The 24269-nt window shown below is 39.6% G+C and overlaps 1 long non-coding RNA gene across 3 annotated transcripts; it reads left to right on the top strand.

Annotated features, from left to right (window-relative positions):
- The first annotated feature begins 588 nt into the window (after nucleotides 1-588).
- LOC107315705 (uncharacterized) lies at nucleotides 589-24087 on the top strand. 3 transcript variants are annotated; one of them, XR_014948565.1, is made up of 6 exons: nucleotides 592-795; nucleotides 10343-10467; nucleotides 11370-11426; nucleotides 14262-14372; nucleotides 20110-21929; nucleotides 23249-24087. It is a non-coding gene; the product is annotated as an uncharacterized LOC107315705 (long non-coding RNA). The 3 variants fall into 3 exon arrangements; XR_014948567.1 differs by lacking the exons at nucleotides 592-795; nucleotides 10343-10467; nucleotides 11370-11426; nucleotides 14262-14372 and adding an exon at nucleotides 19682-19979 and having other exon boundaries at nucleotides 20110-20441; nucleotides 21745-21929; XR_014948568.1 differs by lacking the exons at nucleotides 11370-11426; nucleotides 14262-14372; nucleotides 23249-24087 and having other exon boundaries at nucleotides 589-795; nucleotides 20110-21201.
- The last annotated feature ends 182 nt before the right edge of the window (nucleotides 24088-24269 follow it).

The following is a 24269-nucleotide window of genomic DNA, read 5'->3' as shown; positions in this document are numbered from 1 at the left end:
CCTGGAGAGTAAAACCTCCTTCTGCTATGCATCATAGGCAAGGGCAGGCCATGTGTGGGCTGAGATGGTAATTAGGTTTTATAGCATGTCTATCTGTGGGTCTTTTTACAATCTATTGCCAGAATATACTATTTTAAGAGGTGAGCATGTGCCTATTGAGGATTGATGTGAGATCACCAGCAAGGGTCTCGCACGCCACCAAACAGCTGTCAGGAGAGAACACTGGGCTCCAGTCCCACACTGAATTCCATGCAGGCAGCCCCTGCACCCCTGTTCATGGATCCGCCCCTGCAGAGCTCAGTGAGGGATTCAAGCAGGCATCGGGTTGATCCCAGCAGCTGTTTTTCATTGTGAGTGAAGGCAGAGGGCCCGTCTCTGAAGCAGGATATGGGCTGGTGACCTAATAGTGAAATATATCTTTTCCAGCATCTTTGGAAATGCCAGAAAGAGGCAATAGTGTTTCTGTATATTTACTTAATTTGCAAATAACACAGAGTTGAACTCCCAGATGTCAAGCTTGGGGAGTACTATCCTGAAGAACAGTGTTCGCTGCTCTGCTTTGCCTTCATCTTCCTCTCCCCATCGCAGGAACTGGGTACCTCCAGCAAAGAGCATTCTCTGGAGTAACACAGAATAGCCAAAAGAGGACAGTGCTACACTGCTGGGTTTCCTTGCCTGCTGCAACCCATTGAGCTGCGGCTCCTGTGAAAGATGGCTGCCTTCATCCCCTCCTGCTGTTCTGCCACATGTACTGCACAGAATTCCTCCTGTGAGACTTCCGTGCAATGGGATTCTGTAAGTTAGTAAAAAAACATGCTTGGTAACTCAGTTTCATGTGCAGAGAGCAGATTATTTCAAGACTATGTCCTGCACTAGGACAAATGTAAGTTTCTTTGCCACCTTTAGAGTGCTTTGAAGATACTGCCTGATCAGAGAGCAATGGAAATGTGTGAGGGACTGAGAATCCATTTGAGTGGTGATTTCAGGAGGTGTTTGGAGGAAGTGGGACCCATACCGGGTCTTCAGTGTCAAGTGTAATTTCAGCGTCTCTTAGATGATAAAAGCCAGGCTGAAATTCTAGCCTAATCTTGACTGATTTCATAGATTGCCATTCAGCCCCTCTGATAAGTGTCTAAATTGCATCTCCTCTTGAGCAGATATTGAAAGCATGGAACTCTGCATCTCCCAAACTTTGTCCTTTATGCTTGTCTTTATAGTTTCTATGCTCTTAGTATTGTCCTCTCTTTAAGAAGATCCTCACAAAAAGTATATTTAGAGAAAACTTCTGAAAATGTTAATTCCTTTGAAAGCACTATTTCATTTGCAATATAGCAGAGAAACAGATTTGTGGCAAATGGTTGGACCTGCTTAACTCTAAATAACTCAGAACTTCCAGAATTTTTTTCTGTAGGATTTTATTGAACAAATGAAAACATGTTGCTAACTAGGGAAGTTAAGTAATTTCCTCCTTGCTGTGAAATCACTTTATTAATTGCTTTGTATAAAATCTGGCTAGGCATAAAGCTGAATAGGCTATCAGAATAATTTCAAATGAGACAATGGAAAATCAAATATTTTCCTGTGAGCTAAATTCATTTTTGTTTTGACTTGGCTTTCTTTTGCCCTAAATAAACAGGGTGCGAACTCCAGCCAATTTTCCTTTCGATTTTATCTGCTACTCTGGAATCTCTTCCTAGGAGCTAAATAGTCAAAGGAGAGCACCTGCTATAAAATATGGATGTATGTTCTTGTTCAATAAGGATGTAGGGTTTTCCATTTCCAGCCTTGTGATAACAAACACTGCCCATGTTTTTTTGCAAGAATGATTGTTTTAGGGCAGGTATCGGTGACTGGAGTGTTGTTTATGTAGCAGTGGTATTGTTGTCCCTATGAACCAGGGCAGCTGGGTCCTGCACGGAGCTGACCTACAGCAGGACAAGTTACCTACTGAAGGAATGTATGCTACAAAAATGTAGAGGATGGATGACGTTTCTGAGTGATCAGGGCTTTCTGTGGGGTGAGGAGCAGCCTGCCACTTTGAGCACAGGTAGAGCAGTGGAAAAGGAGTAGTTTCAACAGTTGGCTCAGAAACTACTGCCTGAGTACCTCTGAGCATGTTAGAAATTGTGTCTCTGCTGAGTTTCTGGTGACTTGCTGCTACCAACTAGGCAAGTGTTAGTAGAACTATTTTGATACTGAGAAAATCACCACAGCTTACCAGTGGCAAAAGACAAAATGGTGGCAGCAGTCGCTGTGTGCTGAGGAGAGTGTGAAGCTAGTGAGGTATTGGGGTGCCTGAGGGGGTTTCTGGGCCCTGCCATGCTGTGGGCATGGAGGCAACAGTCAGTGGGTAAATGGAAGTGGAGGCGTTTGTGGAAGTTCTCCCTCCTAGGCCAGATCAACCATGTCCTCATAGGATGTGCAGCATCAAGCTGAACTCTGTGAAGAAACTGCATTCTGTTGTAGTCATTGGTGATATCTACAGAGCTGAAAATCCAGTCTAACTCCTGAGTTCAGGACTTGATGGAAAAATGACAAAAGCTCCAGTCAAAACTGCTTCCATCCAGTTTTATTATGTTTCACAGTTGTTCAAGTACAGTAGAAAGCAGCTCAGAAGGTTTATGCGTACAGCTTGTGTCTTTGAAAAAGCTTTCTGTGTTGTCATGTGCAAAACAGGAAATGTGTAATGGTTCAAACCCGGGAGAAGCTGATCCAGGGCAAACTCTCCTGACCTCATGAAAAACACATCCATCTGAACCTCACAGTGAAATGCAAACATACAGGCTAACCACAGAAGTTAAGAAATATCCTTGCCTGCATTGTATTGCTTTAATGTGGAAAATTTTAACACGAGTAGTGGAGCAACAAGTAACGCTGCCTACAAGCTGATACCACCATGAATCTGTCCTCATGGTGATGGTAGTGTTCTTCATAGAAGGAACATCCTACCCTAAGTTGTCTTCATTTTGCAGGTAAAGTTATACTACCGGATACTATTACTAGCCACAAAGTGTAAGAAAAATGTAAGTGCAAAGGAGAGCAGGGGAATGAAGAGTGAGAGAGATGATGCAAGTTAACCTGAGCAGGTCCTTGGTTATACCTGAGTAAATATTTGATCCAGAACAGACACTTTTTCCAGAAATGACATCTCCTGGACAATGCCAGATCTCCTCTGAAGGCAACCTATGTAAACTTGAACATGTCAGAATGAATATCAGACATTCTTAGTGATTAGAAAGACTTCAAAATTATCCTGCACATCCTATATTATCCTATAGCAGTAGAGTCCAAATGCTGGTCCAAGTGGTATTTGAGATCACATGCCTACGACAAAAGGCCCAGCTTATATTTCTCGTTAAATTAAAATTAGGGGTGGAATATACCACTTGGAACTAAGGCAGCTACATTCCATTTTTCACATAACCTCTCTGTTATGATTATTTCTTCTGAAAAGATGGGGAAATACATTCAGAGTCAGAAACCACTTAAACTCTGGGAGTCCATAAAATACAAAACCTACTGTGCAGAGATGTGCTAAGTACTGTCAGACCAGTACTAATCTCTGTTTAAAGTTCTGGTTGTTGCAGTAGTATGCATTTTCACCTACTGATAGAAACAATATTACTTTAGGAGCCTTTCCGTTAAATACAATGCAGAAGTTATCCAGTGCAACATAAACATTTATCTCTGCAGTTTAGTCTGTAAACATTTAGAAGGTTGGAATGCTTATCCAAAATGGCCAGACTTCCAAAACTTGCAAAACTGTTTGCAGTGCTAACAATGAGTAGAAAATGATGAGGCTTACATATTTGAAAGAGAAGATGACAAAATCTTATTTTTAGCCCCCATAAACTGTTATCCTGAGGTTTTATTTCACTATTGAGCTTCCTTGAAAATGGTTTGCCTGCTTTGAGTTGATTTCAGAAAGTATTGATGGGGGTGGAGATTGCTCCTGGAATCTTAATGTAAACCCAGGATACAGTGAGAGGAGGGGAACTATATAATTCCACTATAGTATCTGACATAATTATTCTGAATTTATGTGAATGTAATTATTCTCACCAACTTATTTCATAGTGGTGCCCATAAGTATAATTGCTAAGAGGACACAAACAGCCATTTTAACCCTCCAGCACTATTCTAGATGCCTGATATTACTCCATCTTTTAATCTGCTAATACTCTGTTGTGACTTTAATTTGCCAGCCTTTTCATTCTTGCTATTAGTGCAGTGTCAGTTGTGCAGGGGGCACAGTTATTAGTGTGGAAGCCTCAGAATACTCATCTACAAAAGTTTTGGTAGACAGTAGAAGGACTCCCTCTGCTGGCAAATTGATGTGTAACTGCAAAGGAAGAATTATTTAAGCAGCTGGATACTTGAATTTTGTAAAATCTCAGAAATTTGATAGACACAGTTGAGAATTAAGTAAAAGAGCCACAACCAGCACCTGAACCATCAATTTTGACACCTCCTATAATGCTGGTCTACATACACCTGGGTGTCACATACCATCCATTCCCTCCAACCTTTTTCTTCATTCCCTAATGTTGGTTTCTACTAAAATTGAAGAATGATAAAATGCCAGTTGCTCGTATTTTTGGGGGTCTTAGAGAGGTGAAACGGTACAACTATTTAAAGGAAAAAAGGAACGTTTTTACCTTTTACCAGAAGAGGGCTCTGACTCACCGTGTCATGTATTTTAATAGGCTGAGGGTCAGAATCTTAACTGTTGTCACTGCTCTCTTGTTTCTTTGCTCTCTGTGCCTTGTCATCACTTGAGATAATAGCTTGATTCTTTTCCTGTGGGCTGTGGAAGTGCAAAAGCGTTTGAGGCTGACTTGTAGCTATCTAAAACTGTTTGAGTTGCAGAGAGAACACACCTGGGCGGTTGTAAGCCGCCATCCTGGCCCCCAAAGAAAAAAACCTCATTTTGATGATGCTTTCCAAAATAAGGCATATCAACCTCCTGTATCTAAATTTCATTGTTTCATAGCTGCTTTTATGGGAGAAGCACAGGAGGTAAGTATGTATTAGAGGGAGCTCAGAGCACAGATTCAGTTTCCTTATAGCAAGGTGCTCATCCTCTCTAATAAAGGAATGTTCATATATTAGACATTTGCAACACTTAATCTCACTTCTAAGTTTCTTAACTTCATGTTTTTTTCTCCCATAATGCCTATTGGCCCAGTACACACCTAATATTTGAATTAAATTGAATATTTTTAGTACTACCTGTGTACATGTGCATATATCTATAAATACATAGATATATGTAGATATTTACAAATGAAAAAAGTCTGAAGTTTGGGGGAATTTTCTTAGTATTTTTCTGTTGCTACACTGAGAAATTATTTTGATAAGGGCTGTCTCCTGTCAGGTACTGTATCAGGTTGAGTAGGCTGTCAAATTTCAGTAAAAGAAATAACACTGTAAGTGAAGAAATAGTACATAATGGTTTTTCTGAAGAGAATGAGAAAACAGATTTTACTGGATCATATCATTCATTGAGTCCTGTAGCTTGTTCTGACAGAGGCAGAAGTGTGGACTGAAGAGCACAGCAACATGCATCAGTATGCAGATATATGTGGCTGTAAAGTATAAAGCACAGCAAAATGAGATATTTTCTCTCCTTTTTCTCTGTTGTGATATCAGTAATGACAAAACAGAATTTATTTATTTATTTTTAATTTTCTATTTATTTAATTCAGATCAGATCTTGAAATATTTGAGGAACTTGATGACCTGTAGGTTTTCTTAAATTATTTAAATTAAGGCTAATTCAAGTTTAAGTTGTGTGTAAGTAATTATCCTGGAAAGCAAATGGGAAGTCACTGCCAGCCAGTAATATCTGGGCAATCATTTTAACCCAGTAATCAGACTGAATTGAGTAATCAGACACGGGAACCATGACTGAGAATCAATCAGTAATGTCAGTTGATGTTTGAAGGAACAAAACTTCTTGCTTGCATTCCCCTATTCTTTTATCACATGCAACTTCAGATCAATCAAGCTTTTTCCACATTTTTTCGGACTGACTTGTGGGAGCATGTGAGTTTTAAATAGAGGTAAGTCCTCTGTTGCTCTAATGAGAAAAAAAACTGAGGATGTCTAATATACAGAATTAAACCTAGTTTGTGTTTTACTTTTTAGGCATGCTTTCCCACATATTCTTACTATGAAATGGCTATTGATAGTATATTCAGTAAAGCAAAAGAAATATTACAATCCTTTTTTTGTTGTTGTTTTTGTTTGTTGTTGTTATTGTTGTTTGTTTTTTTCCAGTGTAAGTAACTCTACATCTAAGAATAGATTAAGCAGGTTTTCATATCTCAGTTACCACATGGAAAAAATACCCAGGTGGCTGTGTGAAAACTCAGTGTATATTTTTGCAGAAATAATTTAGTTTGCACATGAAAACAATTCTTTTAAAATACGTTCTTTCTGGCATTTCCACTGCCAGCACTTTTAGCTAAGCAGTGGAAATAGAGAAATCTTGGGTTTGCCTAAAGGAGGGCTTGAAGTAGAGGTACTTGCTATTGATCCTTATGTTGTTAAGAGCATGGTATTCACTTGGGATGGAGAATCAAGTCCTAACATTCTTAGCCTTAGTCTGAATTTAAAAGGTTTTTGGTTTCATGATTCATGTCTCAAATTGTCATGGTTTTGTACCCGTGACACAAATATACTCAGCTTCCAGTGTGTGTAGATACTTAAGCTTATGTAAAATATCTCTCTAAAATTGAATATTTCAAAAATGCTAGAAGAAGGTCGTTCTTTTTCTTTGTAAATATAATTTGATTGAAACTTAGCAGTAAGTTTGGCTCTAATGTGTTTCAGTGAATACTCTTTGATGGTTTACCTTGTATGGGAATATGCCCAGCTGCGTGTGAAATCCTGAAATGATGGCAAATTTTTGACTTGCAGACGGAGATACCCCCAAATCTTAAGTGAATTGTGAAGGTTTTAGACTTGAGTGGAGTATGTACAGAACAAAAGGAAATGTAACTAATAAGCATCTTGCACAGCAAGATTTTTATTCAGGATCCTTGTAAGAGAGGCCTCAAGTGGCCATTTAAAAGATAGGAAGGAAGAGGATTTGTAATGTAGAAACTACTAGGCTATGTGCTGTGTATGCTGATTATGATTTCTGAGAGGGAAGAGAGAAAAAGACTGGGATTTAATATATTTTGTTTTAGACCAACTGACTGTGGTCATGAAGCACAGTCAGGAGTTTTAGCTGTCACAATATCAGCAAGGGCTCTGTGCATTTATCAAAGTCCTGGATTTTTGAATTGCTCTTTCTAGTATTTTCAGTAATTTACCGGTTTATGTCAATATCACTCATTCTTTTGCACTGAGATTTCCTAACCCCGACTTTTGTTGTGGAACTGTGTAGTCCAGGGGCACAAAATATTAACTATAGCATCTTAAAAAAAAATAAAAAAATAATAAAAAAAAAAAAAACTAGACAGATAAGCACCACTTATGAGAGCTTATTGTAAAGAGATATTATGGCTTAAAAAATGTATAAGGACAGCCAGAAATCTATTTTTAACTGTGGGCAGCACACGATAGTCATTTTAAGAACCTAATTTGGGAAAGTATTTGCTGGCACTGGAGGAATGGCAGTCATCTTTACAGCAGAAAATTAATGTGTGGCTCTGGAATCCTCTCTGGATCTCTGGGACAAAACTCCGTGAGGCTTTTCATCTGCTTTTCATCCATAAGATGTAGCTTGTCTTTGATTCTGAGAACATTTCTATCTCCCTGTTTGATTACAAAGCCCTGCACAAATACCCCAAGAGAGGTAAACTGAGGTCCCTGTAAGTTAGGTATGTGATAATATTCTTAGAACAGCTCTATTATGGATAATCCTCTGGAAGTCAGCTCTAAAGTGCAGCAGGTTCCTCCCTGTTATCCTTCACAACTCAATAATGAACTGAGCTGTCTGAACAACAGAATATTATGTTCAGCAGTGGGAGTCTTGCATCTGATCAACTTTGCCTTCATCAGCTCCTGTCATTTTAACACTTGAAGGGGTAATGTTTCAGGATGAATATAAGCCTCAAGCAGGACAAGAATTAAAATGCACAGGAAAATATGGGCCCCAATAAATTCACTGTGAAGACTGTAACTCTCCTTGCACACAATCTTATGCAACAACCTGCAGTGGAATATTGGCAAGAAGGTTCCGTTTCTACTGCCGTACCACCAGCCTCCACCTATGACTTTGTGGACCAATATAATAAAACCCGAAGCGTTACTTTTGGAGCAGCCATCCTACTACAGAGGCAATAGTTATTGTTTCATATAATTAATTAGTCAAAAAAGCAAAACTATTATAGGTTAGTTCAATGAGTTCAAAACCCTAAAGAATTTAAAGGGCAAACAGTTTTACTTGAGAGGCTACTGAATTTAGCAAATGGGGAATATTACTGTGATGGTCAAATAAAATCCAATCATCACAGGGATATTTGTCCTCATTATTATTATTATTATTATTATTATTTTTACTGAATTTGGTTCATGAAAATTGGTGCTTAAGCATCCCCCATGCCTCTAATGATTTATTTACTTACTTTTCTCGCTTCAATAATAGTAAGTGCAGTAAATATTGTGTTATATGAGAATGGCTAATAGCAGAGAGCCTGTTTGTTACAAGGCATTCCTCTTAGTGCAGTGTAGGCTGCTTTCTATTTGGTATGTAGAATGCTTTTTAAGTTAAAAAGGTTGCATTCTCTTTAAGTCTTTACTCTGAAATGTAAAGCTGTTCTTTAATAACACAGTCAGTGAGTAGCCTTGTTAGCACAGCCTCCCAAGACAGTATTTCTTTATCCTAATTAATTGAAAGAGTGTGTAGTATAATAACTCACTCTACAACTAGGTTAATTTCAATGTGTTATTAAGACAGAGGCCATTAAGCTGTAGTTGCTGTTAGATACAGAAAAAATCATTGTTAACAATATCAAGATTTTCTCCGACACCTTTCCATATTGGTTTATGGTTTTTTTTTTAGTAATACTTCAGAAATATTTCCCTCAAGGGTCAGTGTGATCACTTTCTTGTCGCTGCTTTGTGCAAGAATTACCCCAGCAACATATGATTTTGCAAATGAATAGTATACTGAGCAGCTTTTAAAATCTACTATAGCTCAGATAAGCCAATACTGGAACACGTTTATGCATGAACAACTAATAACTAATAAATGAAAGAAATTACATGCAACCCTAGAAACAATTTCTTAATTACAACTCATTCAAATTAACTGTGGTATATTTTACCTATTACAATGCAAGCAGCTGTTCTGTCACTTTACATTTTAGCTTTCTATGACAGATATGTTTTGAAAATAGTGTGTGGTATGTAACACCTTTTGTGAGATGATGTTATGTATAACCCCCCAGTAGCTACACCTCCATGCAATATTATTCTTAGAGAGGCACTGGGTCAAGCATTAAAACTTAGACTCAGTAGAGCTAATCGAATGTTATTGGCATGAATATGAAGAATTGTTGAAGGGGTTCAAACAACACAAACAATTATAGATTGATATAATTGCATTGCTATCTGCTGCTGTATTATTGCAGGCAATAATGTATTATTCCAGAGAGCTTGTGTTAAAAAATGAGAAGAAAAAAAAAAGAAATAAAATAAAAATTGAAACTAGATGCATACTAAATAGAAAATGCTTTATTATCATTACTGTCAGGCTTCACTACTTCAGTGACTGGAGCTCTTACAGTGATGCCTCAGTAAGTATAAAACTGCAGTGCACTTTCTAAACATAGTGAGTTCAAGTGGTCAGTGTGAATGTTACCTTTCCTATAAGATCAGCTTTTGGGAACCTGGGTAATGTTCCTGAGCATCAACTTCACTTGAATTCAGTTGCATCCAGAACTGAACAGCAGAGGACCCGAAGGAGAGCAAGCCCAGTTGAATCAGGAGCAGTTTGAGCATCTCCAGTTCTTGAAAGTTATGGGTACTCAAGTCATTCTGAGTTTGATTTCATGAGAACAATCAATCATTTGCTTGAATTCACACACCCACAATGACTACAATACAAAATCTTCCAATCCTGTTACAGTATACAACTTACTTGCTCCATCTTTTGGCCTCACCAATTGTTTCTCTGAGGGGCTGCTATGAAAGAAAAAGATACTTTTATAACAGGAGTTGTCATTTATCTCCTTCCATCCATAATGGTGTTTTACAGACTGAAATAAGAAGTGCTGGTACTGTTAAAGGAGAGCTCTCAATCCCTTGGTTACTTGTGTTTTCCTGAAAAAAGAAGTCACGGTGGTTGTTTAACAGTTTATTTTGGTTTTGTTTTATTTGTGTTCAGTACAGATTACTAACACTGAAAAGTGAAAGCCTGAGAAGAAGTGGAGGAGCCCAGAAAAAATACTGGAAACAAGGAGAAAGAAGGACTGAAAGGAAGTCAAGAGAGAGGTACACTAAGAAGCTGAGGTAAACAGAAGTGTTATCAGTGCACTGACGTGGATGTGAATTATTAACACAACCCCTTTCCTTCTGCTCTCAAAAATATCCTCAAACTTTCTGTTAAATGAACACATTCAACCACTGGAATGTTAGGAATTATCATAATTAATAAGGAATGTTACTTTCCAGATGCATCATCCCTGGTGTCTGAGCTGTATTACATGTTCTTTAATTACACTTCATTGTGCTAATTTTTGTTACAAGTTCATTATTTCATCTAATGTATTTAATGGAATAATGATCACAAGATGATTACTATTCCAGAATTTTATTCAGGGTGATGAAGCTACTAAGTTGTATTTTTTTTCTGTGTTTTCATGATTTCCATTACTGTAAATAACCCATATCTATTCATTTTTAGTTGACGTCAGTATCCCTGAATGAAGGTCTGAGGCTCAGAGTGACTGAGTCTTTCTGGACAGTCAAGCCTCCTGTCTTTTCTGCAGAGCAGACAAGTAGTTGTTGACCTCTCAGTACGTGAAGGGTGCCTACAAGAAAGCTGAGGAGGGACTTTTTGTAAGGGCATGTAGCAACAGAATAAAGGGAAATGCTTTTAAACTAGAAGAGAGTAGTTGTAGACAAAGTATCAAGAAGCAATTCTTTACTGTGAGGCTGATGAGACACTGAAACAGGTTGCCCAGAGGGATTGTGGATACACTCGACCTGGAGGCATTCAAGGACAGGCTGGACAGGCTTTGAGCAACCTGGTCAAGTGGGAGGTGTCCCTGCCTATAGCGGGAGGTTGGAACTAGATGATCCTAAAGGTTGCTTCTGACTCAAACCATTCTACAGCTCTATGCAGATACAATATTTTTTACAACGAATACAGTACGAATAGCCTATATTAATTCCACTTTCCCCTTCAATAGAAGTGACATTCAGGCTGTTCAAAATAGACTGCCTTCGTGCTACTGGTGTCTCTGTAGGTAAGTTCTACAGTCTCCAGCAGAACAAGGCTGTAGCTTACCTTAGGCTTTTGCTGAACATTCATTTAATGCAGAAACTTTACTGGACAAAAATCTTTTGTCTCTTTCAGTTTAGAGAAACTCTCTTTCAGTTTAGCTGAGACTTCTGAAAGAATTTCCCTCTTTTTTTATCTGCTAAATGATGTTTCAAGCAAGAGGTAAGGATAAAAAAATTAAGTCGAACTACTTTCTAGTTTTCCTTCAATAGACTTTTAATGGCTTGTATCATTTTTGTACTGGAAAACAAACGTTCATATTAGAGTAACCTGCATTTAACTTCACAGCACTGTTCCTAGGGACAAATGTATAATTATTTCTTTTTCCAGTGGTAGCCTGAAGCACTGTGGCTGACCCAAGGTCATACAGAAATGCAGAAGTACAAGCTCAATTAGAGGCAAGATCTTCCCAGTGCTAGTCTAATACTTATTAGCTACCCTTTCTATGTTAAGAGTACTGTGAGGCATTTATACTTATGTAGGAAAACACTAGCCTGAAGAAGCTTTTATTCCAAGCATGACAGAATAAGATCTTGTGCACTGTGAGGATTCCTCTCAGGCTTAGCACACTTGTCTAGTTTTAACCTAGGTAGTATGAAAGTCAAACAGGCTGCAAAGTGAAACTGAGCTCTCTGCAGTGCCTGGGCAATTAGCATTGTGGGATTCCAGGTCTCTGTCAAGTCAGTGTTCTGGGCTGAATTTGTTCTGCTTAAAGCAGAGAGTTACGAGCTGCCAGTCAGACTTCAAAGGCCATTTTAGGCACAAAAAGTCAGTCTGGTTACCTGTGGTCTATGCGTCTAAAACAAAAGTTTGAGATACAGCTAACAAAACCCATACATATATTTCCAGTGCTGATGCTTTTGACATTTGGTTTCTCCACACAAACTGATGTTCAATGTGCTTAAGATATAGAGAGATGTGGCTAGGATGTCGCAAAAGAAAACAGAACTTCAATTAAAATTTTAGATAATTTTATTTAAATAATTTTAAAAAAATCAGTCTTAGATAAGTATCAAAGGAGTATTTTGCCTTACTTTAAAAAAAAATCAAAATTATATATATATATAAATGTATGCATGAAATCTCTGTACATCACAGGAATCTCTCTGTATAGCAAAATCTTTCAGTCTGGAGAAGAGAAGGTTGCGGGGTGACCTCATTGCAGCCTTTCAATACCTGTAGGGAACTTACTCCCAGGAGGGGAGTAAACTCTTCAAAAAGGCTGATAATAGCAGGACTAGGGGAAATGGTTTTAAGTTAAAAGAGGGAAGATTTAGGTTGGATGTTAGGGGGAAGTTCTTCGCTAGGAGAGTGGTTAGGCCCTGGAACAGGCTGCCCAGGGAGGTTGTGGGTGCCCCGTCCTTGGAGGTGTTCAAGACCAGGTTGGACGGGGCTCTGGGCAACCTGATCTAGTAAAGGTGTATGTTTGGTGGCCCTGCCAGGCAGGGGGGTTGGAACTACATGATCCTTGAGGTCCCTTCCAACCCGGGTCATTCTGTGATTCTGTGATCTTGCCACATACTTGGAAATGAGATCTTCTATTCCAGTGTAGTGAGTGATGCAGTTCCAAACACTGACACAGTGGATGAAAACATCTCTACAAGTTCTTGTTGAGATGCAAGGCAGCATAAGGATAGTTTGTTTGTTTGTTTGTTGTTGTTCTTGTATTATTTTTTCCTCTGTTGTTCCACTGGCACAGCACTTTTGTTAATTCTATCACTAAGCTAAAAATGTCTCACTCCACAGAATTTAATAATGGTAGCAAATAGAGGACAAAGCTCTTTGTATAAGCCATACGTTATACAGTAAATAAGGAATGTTATGATCTAGTTGCTAATAAAACACCATGGGAAATCTGATGATCTTATTGAGGCCAGAAAGAAAAATGGTTCTTTCACATAACAGTGTCACCCAACAGGTGGCACTCTAATCTTCACAGTGAACTACATTTGTAGTGGGTACAGAGACATTTGGGGTGAATTTCAGCTTCTGGCCGTGTGATGGTTTTATGATTTTTTATTTCATTTTTTGTGATCAGTATTCCACATTGTAACATGTAGTGCACTGGAAGTTAGAGTTAATGCTCCAGTCACCTGGACTGTCGAAATTTCCAGGTGCCTAGTCATACAGTAATACAATTATGCAGTTGATAGGTAAACAGGGGTTAAACTTAAATGAGATCTGGGAGAGGTGGAGCCAAGCTCCACTCCATCCACTAGCACAGCCCAATTACCTTCACCTGTGCTCCTGCAGCTGAATCATAGCTTGTCTCAGGTGGTTAATCAGAGGTTCAGGCTGTGATCAACAGTTTCCCATACATTAGTTCTCAGAAGTAACTTTGAGAAAGTCTTCTCAGAAGACCTGACCATTCTGTTTTCCATTTAGAGGGAAAGATGAAACTGACACGACTGCCCCTTTTCTTTTACTGCTTACCCCCGTGCTGTGTGCTCCCTAGCCATCTTGCCTTCACTGTTAGAGGTAGGACTTTGGTTTTTCAGTTTTAGACTCTCTCTCTTATTTGTTTTTTTAGTGTCAGTCCTGATTAACCTGTATTAGTATTCCATACCCATATTAGTATTTCTCTGTAGGATTGGTGCAGGAGTTCATTTTTGAAGAAAATCTCTAATTGTAAAACCAGGGGCTGTCAATAGCATGGTGCCCCGCAGTCTTAAATAAATAAAACACAGTGGAATCTACTGGAATAGCATGAAATTCAAAAGCCTTTGGGTGGACTGCAACATTGTGCGCTGGCCGGTGGATGTCTGGAAGGGTACTAAAATGCAACTCTTATTGTCCATAGGATTTGCTGTTAAGCACTTACAAGATACAAAATGACTGCCGGCTGGATGCATGTATGTGAACGACCAGAACAAACAGACCTGGGACAGGGCAGCTGGGCTTGAGTTGCAAGGTCAGGCAACTTTTCTTTGTGCTTTTAATGTTCAAATTGATTTCCATCATGACACGACTTAGTTAAGGTGAGCTGTACAAATTTCATCTCCTTTCCCTTTATATTCCATATCCTGTTTAATGTATGTTACAAGAGAGATACTTTGCTATGCTTCATTATTTTAATCCCTGTCCTATCCTACTGTAGTGCATCAGTGTGTGCAAGTCTATTGTTCTTGTTAGAGGCACCGTCTAGAGAAGATGGCCTGGGAAGGAAAACAGGAGAGCATATTGGTAATAAGGGCAAGTGGATTTATTACTGACTAAGCTGTACACTTTTTGACAGAAAATTCTGATCAGTGATCACTTTTTGACAGAAAATTCTGATCAGTGTTGATGGTAGCTGGTGCTGCCTCCCAACATTTTATGAATCTTTTATTTAGTTTGGAGTTCTGGGAAGCGTTGGTGAGTTTAATCAATTTACTCTTTTGATAGGTAAGAGCGTTCTGCGAGTAATGACATGTTATTGCTGAGAAAAGATGATTGGAAGAATGGATGTTTTATTTTACTATATATCCTGGGAAAAAATATTTATTTATATTTTTTCAGATTATAACTGTGCTTTTCTATGCACAACCTATTTGCAGGACCAGACTTTGTTATTTATTTCAGTCTTTATGTATTTATGTACTATAAGAAAAGTCAAATTAGAAAATACTTTTTCAGTCTTACGTAACCCTATCTATAAAAAACAATAAAATCCTGAGTTGGCAAATGAATTGCAAATGAACTGGGAACCCCCCTTGGCACGTTGAGGTCTGTGGCCTCCATGCAGGCTAGGGACAGGTTGCAGGCTCTTGTCTGTTACCTATCCTTTGAAAGATTTGACTCCCCTCCTGTTCATAGGCTCCCTTTGGGTACTGTAAGGCTGCAAGTAGGTTGCCTTGCAGCCTTATTTTCTCCAGCCTGAACAAGCCCTGCTATCTCAGCCTGTCTTTGTAGGGAAGGTGCTCCTGTTCCCTGATCATCTTTGTGGCCCTTCCCTGGACCCTCTCCAACAGTTCTCTGTATTTTCCACCTCATTTGATTGGTGGTCTGGTGAAATTGCTTCTCTAATGCTGTGGCTCATTTAGCAGGTAGTTTTGCCCTATGCAGGTTTTGGCTCATTCCTCAGCTTCTCAGGGGAGAGGAGTGACTTGGGGGTGGAGGGGTGGGGAAGCAAGTAAAACTTACTGCTGTCTAAGAAGGAGTGTGGGTTAAGAAGAGTATTGAAAAAACAATTCTGGCAACTGGGACATCTAGAAGAACTAGAAGGGTAAGTCACCACAATGGTAGTATCAGTGATCTGTTTTGATAAGATTCCTAAATTAAAATGCATGTGATATCTGATGACTCAGGGCAGGAGATCCCACAAAGCATTCCTGTTGTAATTTTGTGGATTTTATATTCTGTGTTGATAGAACTGAGAAGATTTTCAGGCACTACTTCAACTCTTGCTGAAACGTTTCCTTCTCCCTGCATGTCCATTCTTTCTTTTGACTAAAACTAGTGCAGTGTAGATTGAAAATGGTACTGCAGCATCTTTTAGAAGTTTGAAGGATATTCCATAGCACTGATACTCAGTAGTATGTCTACCAGCACTACTGGACTTCCTGACACAGTGGTACTACTGGAACAGCCTCTTTTTGCTGTTGTTGCTTTGGTTGTATGTTTTAGTAGTGTGGAGCTTACCTGACTTTGTCTTTTTAAACATGAATGTGTGGGAATTCATCTGGTGCTTTATTTGTAACTGTCAGAGATGCCAGGGGAAAAGAATTTGCTAACAAATTCAGCTCCTGAGAGCTAGAGAGGTGAAGGGCTTTGTCAGTCACCTCCTTCTGTCACGTTCAGACGACCCATACTCAGGAAAAAATATTACCATAGCCCTGTGGAATTAGCTGCATACATGTCTGCAGTTTTGTTGTTTGATCTAGAATCATGCGTAGTCTCAAATTTTGGAAGCCTGCCTTTTGTATCATTAAATCAACAATAGCATGTCTTGTTTCTTCCTGTTTAATGTAAAATTGGTTTTGATATGTAAAGTAACTCTGTAGGGGAAATGCATGGTCAGGGCTTTAAACAGTGATGCAGCACCTGGAGGAAAAGCAGGCTGAAGCTAGGGGAGCTTGGGTACATACATGCAATGCAGCTGAGCGCCTGGGAGTGGTGGAGCCAGGACCCGCCCCTTCCCAGACCTCATTTCAGGGCTGGCAGTGGAGGTATGTTGTACACTGGGGATGTTTAAAAGAGTTGCTGTCTAAGCACTATTGATATTGTGAGTACAATATTATCCATTTGATCTGCGTAGCTGTCACAAGAACAAGAATCACAGCAGATGTTCTGTTCTTCCTCTCCTTTACCGGTGCTGAAAATGCATATGTTTAGGGGAATCCTGAGAGACGAGTTATCTATAGAGGAACCTCTCATTTCCCTGTTCTCTTCCCAAATGGAGATTAAAGAATGAATGACATTTTAGCTGTGTGATTGAATACTTTAGTGAAGGTGGTTTGACAGCCATCTCTGTGACAGAGCTGCTGGTGGGAGAAGGTGGGTTCTTTCCCTCCGGTAGAGTCTTTCATTCCATGTGAATACATGGTTTCCCAAGGTACTAAAAGGTTCCACCGGGCATGTATTGAGTTCTTACCCTTACTGCTGATGATTTTTATTAGATGTAAGGTATCATTTCCATCCAGTGTACAAACAACTGACAGTTTTAAAGCTGATATTCAAAAGTAAGTACTCCGTGGCATGAATACATGGAACTATTTCAGGGCAAAAAAGTCAGTGAAATTAACAATGAATGTGTTTTCACCACCTTTCACGTGTTTAAGTTTGGAGCAATGTGTTAAGATGCAGAGGGGAAAAAAATGAAGGCATAACGTCTTTCAGTTTTGAACTAGTTTTTTAAAGGAATCTTTTGGTAGTGGGTTTGTGGTGGTTTCTTTGTTAGTTTGTCATCCAGCTTGAAAGATTTCCTTCAGCTTTGTCCTTGGCTGTGTTGAATTGCTGGTGAGTTGCCCACCTTGTTGTAGCCTTCCTGTGCGAAGTGCTTTCACAGTGCTCAAAATGGGACAGCATATCAAGCACACGCTGTGCCACTTCCTAAGGAGGAGAGTGACATTTAACTCTTAGTCTCTGAAATTCACACGGAGCCATTGATTTTGCAGTGTTCCTCCATGCATGGAGCAATGCTGTGTTACCATTTTTTAATGCTAAGGTGACATTCTTTTCATCATTTCTGTACAGCTCTACATTTTAAACGACACTTGCATCTTGTTTTAAGCAAACATCTTGACCTGTGATGGTACAGTGTGGTTTTAGTATATGCAAATATTGACCTGTGAATTAACTTCTTTTTCAGTCAGAGGTTTGTTTGGAGTTTTTCACCTTTGAAAGACCTGCAAGAATGGGAACTTCCTTCAGTGCTTCACTATTTCTAGAATAACAATAAACTTTGTCTCTCAGGCACCGTTGCTTCCACTGCTGATAGTTCCTCACATTGCTTCAGTAATGTGGTCCCACACATTACAGGTCCCACAGCTGACCTGACACTTGCCTCAGCTGGTTAGCCAGAGGTTCAGGCTGTGATTACCAGTTTCCCATACACCCGCAAAGGTCAGTACTGGGACCAATGCTCATTAATGTCTTCATCAGTGACATCAGCAGTGGAATCAAGTGTACCCTCAGCAGGTTTGCAGATGACACTGTGCTGTCTGATGCAGTCAACATATTTGAGGGACAGGATGCAATCCAAGGAGACCTAGGCAAGCTCAGACAGTGTGTGCAGTAGAACCTCAATAAATTCAATTGCCAGATCTTGCACCTGGGTTCCTCAGGGGGCAAAAGGATTGAGCACAACCCTGCCTAAATGGACTCGCAGGTACTCCTGGATGGGAAGGTGGTCACGAGACAGGAGTATGTGCTCTCACAACCCAAAAAGCAAACTCTAACCCAGGCTGCAGACCCTGTATACAGGAAAAACCACCGTGGCCATTTGATATGCAGGGAGCTGAAAGTGCCAAATGCAGTGAAAAGAAGAATCAAACGTTTTTCTACACACAGTAACAAATTACTTTTAGCACGAGAGTCTTTGCATTGATGGAAACTATGTAAACATTCAGAGAGATTCATTATCACTTTGTTAAGCATTTCCATGCACTCACGAATCTTGTTACAAGTGAAAAAAATAATGAAAGAAAGAATGAAAGTACTGTTTTGCATTGAGCTTACCTGATGCTTCTGCTGTGACATGGTGCCTGTCACACTTTGAATATGTTTTACATTTGTTTCATACATTTGTCTCTTTACACTTGAGGAGAAGGGAAATCACACTGTCAGACTTAGCAGCTGTTCTTGGTGTTACCTGGATGGGTGCTCATGCTCAAGAGGGAATATTGTTCCATTGTGGATTCTGAAGCTCTCATACAGTTTGAGGTACTGGTGTGAGGCTGTATGAAATCTGCCAGGTGGCTGTTCTGTTCTTGTGTTGGAAATGTGGTTGTCTTTCAAAGAACTCATCACTGACTAAATGTGTCTGGACTTTAGTAAATAAAACCACAGAGCCTTATCATTGGGATCATCCTTACATATGTCTCATGATCTATCATGATCCATGAACTTACATACTGTGAAATAACTCTTTCCTACAAATTATCCCAGTGCAGGTTTCCCTTTGTTACTCGTCAAAGGTGAGTTTTCATTTCATACACACATGAACATCTACCTGCACAGAGGAGTGTGTGAATAGCAAAGCCCTAGGGAGAATTAAATAACATTTATCCTGCACTTCCAATTGATTTGCTTCCCGTTTGCCCATTAAAATACTGCAAGAGATTCCTATGAGACTTTTTAAAACTACATGTGAATGTAAAGACTCCTTACGGATGTGAAGCATAGTGTAACATTTACATTCAAACGGACGGCTGGGGATGAGGAAAAAGAAGCTGTAGCAAAGAGGGCTATATCTTGGTGTTTCCATAGAGATGTTTTCAGGCACTTAGAGCACGTTTGTGCTGTCAACAAAGGAATAGGCAGAATGAGCTTTCCAAGATAAAAAAATAAAAAAATAAATTAAAAAAAAAATTAAAAATTAAAAAAAAAAAAAAAAGTAAATCTTTGATTGTAAATATTTGGCATTAGAACACCAACCCCGAACAAGAAAGCCTAAGGCACTCCGGAGGAGTTAGTCGAGGCATCGGCCCGTAAGAGCCTTTTTTAAATGGCTTTATTGTATTGCCCTCTACCGGAACTACCAGAGATTGCAGACTGGTGCTTAACGCGGAGAGAAAACTCGCGCAGGAGCCGTGAGATGGATGCAAACACGTCGTTTCGCATTGCTCAGCAGAATCGCAGAATGAAATGCTTCTGGATTTGGAATCCAAAAAGGGGCGCGGGCTTTGTTCTGTGTTACTGAAGGGATACTCGTTTCTTTAGAGAAGATTCCGTGCACGCAGGAGAGAGATCCAAAATTTGCCCAGGAAATGGATATCGTATCCACAAACTTACAGGAAAAGAAGCAGCTTTCTGAGTTACAGAAGCAGATGGGTTCAAAACTGCAGAGAGAACTGTCACGTGAACCTGTGAGGAAAAGGTCTCTTTGGGTCATGTGCCACAACTATTATTATTATTATTAATTATCATGTTTGCATTCAAAAAGAACACTTAGCTTTTCCTCACTTAAAGGGTTTTTGTTGTTGTTGTTGTTTGGTGTTTTTTTGCAGGAGGCGTCCCGGAGCACATCGGTGGAGAACAACGTGGAGAACGAGTGGTTCCTCGTAGCTCGTGCAGAAGATCGGCTGTGCCTTCCCGGAGCTGGTAGCTGGGTGCGGGGCTGTCCTAGTGGGGCGGAGGGCGACCTGCGTTACCTCAAAACCCACAGCGATGGAGCCTGCCCCCAGTGAGTGCCTTCAGCGGCGCCCTGCGTTGCAGTGTGTACGAAACCGGCTCGTCCTTAAGCAGGGTCGATGATGGGGACGCGGCGTTCCTGTTGATAGAAGAGGGTAATTTCCTCCTGAAGTGGCGAGTCCTGAGAACAGAGTAAGTGCAGCAGCAGGTGGGTACCACTTTCAATTTCCTCACATTGCGAGCATGTAGAACTTGCTACAGTGCATCTTTGCAGCAAATATAGGCAACATCTGGGATAGGAATAGGGTGGGATTTGTTTGTTGGAGGTGCAGAAGGCTCAGTGCCCCTTGGTCTTTGCTCTGTATTTCTATTTGGAGCAAACTTTCTCTTCTGAAATTGCCTGTCCCCAAGCCTGTGCCTCGGTACAGCATGTTTGTATAGGTTACACAGCTTTGCTGTTCAGGACAGAATATAAATACAGTTACAGCATTGGTGCTTACGTGAGCAGCAGTTGGTGAGCTATAGATCTCTCTTATGGTTTGCTGTTCAGTTACTTTCCCTGTAGACAAACTTTATATGTCAGGTTGAGGTATCTTGCTTTGGAAGTTAGATTCTCTCTTCCTACAGCAGTAATAAACAATTTGGGTCTTGCAATCTGCTTTGGGCTCTCCTTCCCAAGTGGCAGAATTGGGTGCTCAGTGATAGTGAGTTCTTGATGCAGTCATTTAGAGCTGTGCTTAAGTTTGTCACATCTCAAGAATATCTTGTTGCAGCTCTGATCCAGACTCATGGCTTAGAAATGTTGTGCTGTAAATGCAGTAAAGTGTACCCTGATCTCCGATGAGAAATGTGTTTAGGGGTTCCCTGTGGGAGAGATACCTCAGCAGCCTGAAGGAAAAGGATTATTTGAAGGTGAAGTATTGCATCTGTGTGTATCTTTTACACATTCCAGGAGGGGAAAAAAAAAACAAAAAACAAAAAAAAAAACCACATCCTTTTGCTCTTGAACCTGTGTAAGTATTTCTAGCAAGGCACAAAATTTAATGTTTCCACCCCTGGAAAATCCATGAATATCTTCAGAGGATGTGTGTGTGTGTGGGTTTTTTTTCCCCTTCAGAATTAGTCTACTTATTTTGGATATTAAAAAAGGAAATCAGGAAGAAAAGATGGCTTTCATTATTTATTTGAGGTCTGTAGATTGTAAAATGGGAAAATTCTGTTGGAACTGTTTATATCTTCTAGTTACTGGAAGAGGGGAATGCTCTTATAGTATCACAATACCACTTCAGAGAGTAATTCCCAAACATCATGGGGTTCATTCACAATTTGTATACAGCTGTAACTACAGTGCCCTGCTGTAGGAATTACAGTATCCACTTTGTTTTTTGTGTAGGCAGTATGATGTTGCTGCAGACTATATCTGACTGTGAAAACACCTTAGGCCCATTTCCTGTATTGTGCTCCAAGTATAAATGGCAAAGCAATATATTACTTGTTTTGATTTTTCTCAGCAAGAAATATCAGTTTGAATAGCAGTCATTATGAACCTGGCTGTGAAAACCAAGTGGAGGAAGAATTGTTTATGTTCCTGTTAGTGTTGGATTGAACAGGGAGGAACGGAAGCCTCTGTGAAGTACTAGTAATTGTTGCATCTGACAGAACATTACTTCCAGCATTCTGTTAATAAGCTAGAAAGGTAAGAACTACATGTAACTGGGGACTATGTAGGACCTGCAAGTACTTCAACTAAGTTGGTTGGTTTTTCTTTTCATGACTTCCTCAAAGAAAGTCAGAACCCTTTCTCCTTTGTGTGCTTAATATAGGTGCTATGCCTTCTGTGTATGAGTACTAATTCCTCTACTATGCTCTCTGTTAGTGAAAGTTATGGCTTCAGTAACTATTTATCTTGGTCTGGTAAAGTATTAAGCTATTCCACATGAGTTAATAGGTGACTGAAAAGTGTTATTCATTTGGTTGGTTGGCTGTGGAAATTCTTTAAGCTTCATTGAGAAGCAATCCCAGGGAATAACAAATAAGAAGTAATCTGTTTCCTTTACTTGAGAAGGCAGCTGGCTATGTCCGTCTCCAAAAGATCCAATAAAAATAATAATAATAATTGCAGAAATATCTGAGGATTTGCCAGTTCAAAATACCTTGACTGCTAGTTGCTTCAAGTTCCAGCGTGCACTGTTTGGAATCTCCCTATCCAAATGTTTAACAAGACAAAATAAGCGTTAAGAATAAAGGAAGTGGAAGAGAAATAAGCTTTGGATATATCAACAGGGAATGCCACTAATTTACTGCCTTATTTTGGTTAATACTGTCTGCGTAGTACACTGGTAGTTCCCCACAATTTGTCTTTTCACTTATTTGCATAGAAGGTGTAATGTGGAATTTCAGTGAAAATGTGTATGAAGTGCCAGACAGTGCTGGCGTGGTAATGCAAACAAAAATCCAGTGCAGTAAAATGAAATTCTACCATTTAGCTCTGAGTCCCAGCGGTGACATCTTGATGCTGCTATGGGTAACATTTGATATGAAGGAGTTTGAGAGAAGCTGCTTGTCTTCCTTCAGAGGATGGCTAGCAGGATGATGGGGGTGGACTTTTCCCATCACAAACAGTTATTTGTGGTGAGAGAGGGGCAACTGTACTTTCTTTGCCTACTTCTGTCGTGTCCTGCAGCTGCTGGAGTTGTTACTCATGGGCAGTCATTCCTGGTTGACACAGACAGTTCATTTATACAAGCCACAAAGTCTGGAGTTATTAATTGGCAAGATATGCAATCCAGTTTCTGATTTGATAGCAGTAGGTCTGGAACACTGTGCACACATACACCAGATCAAGTACTTCATGTTGACAGTCCATCAGATAGAAAGTTTTGAAACATATGTAAAAACAGTTTCCTGATAACAAAAAAAAACTCCACTAGTGTATGGTCCATTGTCATGGCAACAACGGTTGTGGGTTGTATATAAATTGTCTTGATGAAACTTTTTTCTTTGTACTTACTACAGGTAAGTTCTCTAAGAGCAACCACATCTCAAAATACTGGCCTTGACTCTGAAGAGGAAGATGCTCAGTTGACACCAGTTGATGTGGATATGAACCTAGTAACTAATCTGCTTGAATCTGCTAGTGCTCAGGCTGGACTGGCAGGACACACCTCTGACACTGTACAGAGCATGGATGTGAATTTACCTGAGATTACAGGTAGTATTGGCTCGAGTGAAGGTGCGACTGTATATAATAAGAGGCTGTCTCAATTCAGAAGATGTGACTGATTGGGAAAAGAGAGGAGTAGCAACATTTGGGAGAAGAGATGAGGTCTGCATTTAAAGCACATTATACATGTGTTACGTGTGGTTTTAAAGGCATAAATTGAAATTATCCTGAAATGCTGTCTATGTGCACACTGTTTTAGACAGAATTACATTCTTTCAAAAAATAGTATGTTTTCAGAAAACTGCAAGATTATATTGTGACTTGAATTCAACTCTTGTTACAATGCTTTTCTTTAAAGCTGGCATTCCAATTTGCTGTATTTCCAAAGTATCCTTTACCCATAGCAAGGTGCTGTCGGTATCTGGAGAATGCTGCTGCGTTCATGGAGAGACAGAGGAATACCATGCAGGAGGGGCTGTGTTCCCTCGTGTGGATTTGGGAATGCTGATTCAACGTTCATCACACATTCAACAGCTTTTCCAAAAGTACAAATGCTACATTGTAGAAACTTTTGATAATTGCTATAAGAATGGTTTCCTTACTAATAGAAGTATTTGAGTAATCTGATGGGATATGTTAATATTGCTATAATACTGAGTTTATTTAAAATAAAAACACAAGTACAACTTGATTGCTGGAGCTGCATTTTTCCTTTGAAGGTATGTGTAATTTCTGTAGCAAAGTGTTGTTAGTTCTTGGTGTTAAAGCATTTCCACTGTGGGGCCTTTTTTGGATTGTTATGACTGAGTGTTGGTAGTGTGCCAGCAGTAGCTGTGGGTGAGCTTAGTCTGAACAGCTCAGTTTTGTTCCATA

This window comes from Coturnix japonica, chromosome 8 (assembly GCF_054131305.1).
Source record: "Coturnix japonica strain WE chromosome 8, WE-NBRP24, whole genome shotgun sequence".
Taxonomy (NCBI): domain Eukaryota; kingdom Metazoa; phylum Chordata; class Aves; order Galliformes; family Phasianidae; genus Coturnix; species Coturnix japonica.
This window is presented reverse-complemented; position numbering and strand designations above follow the sequence as displayed.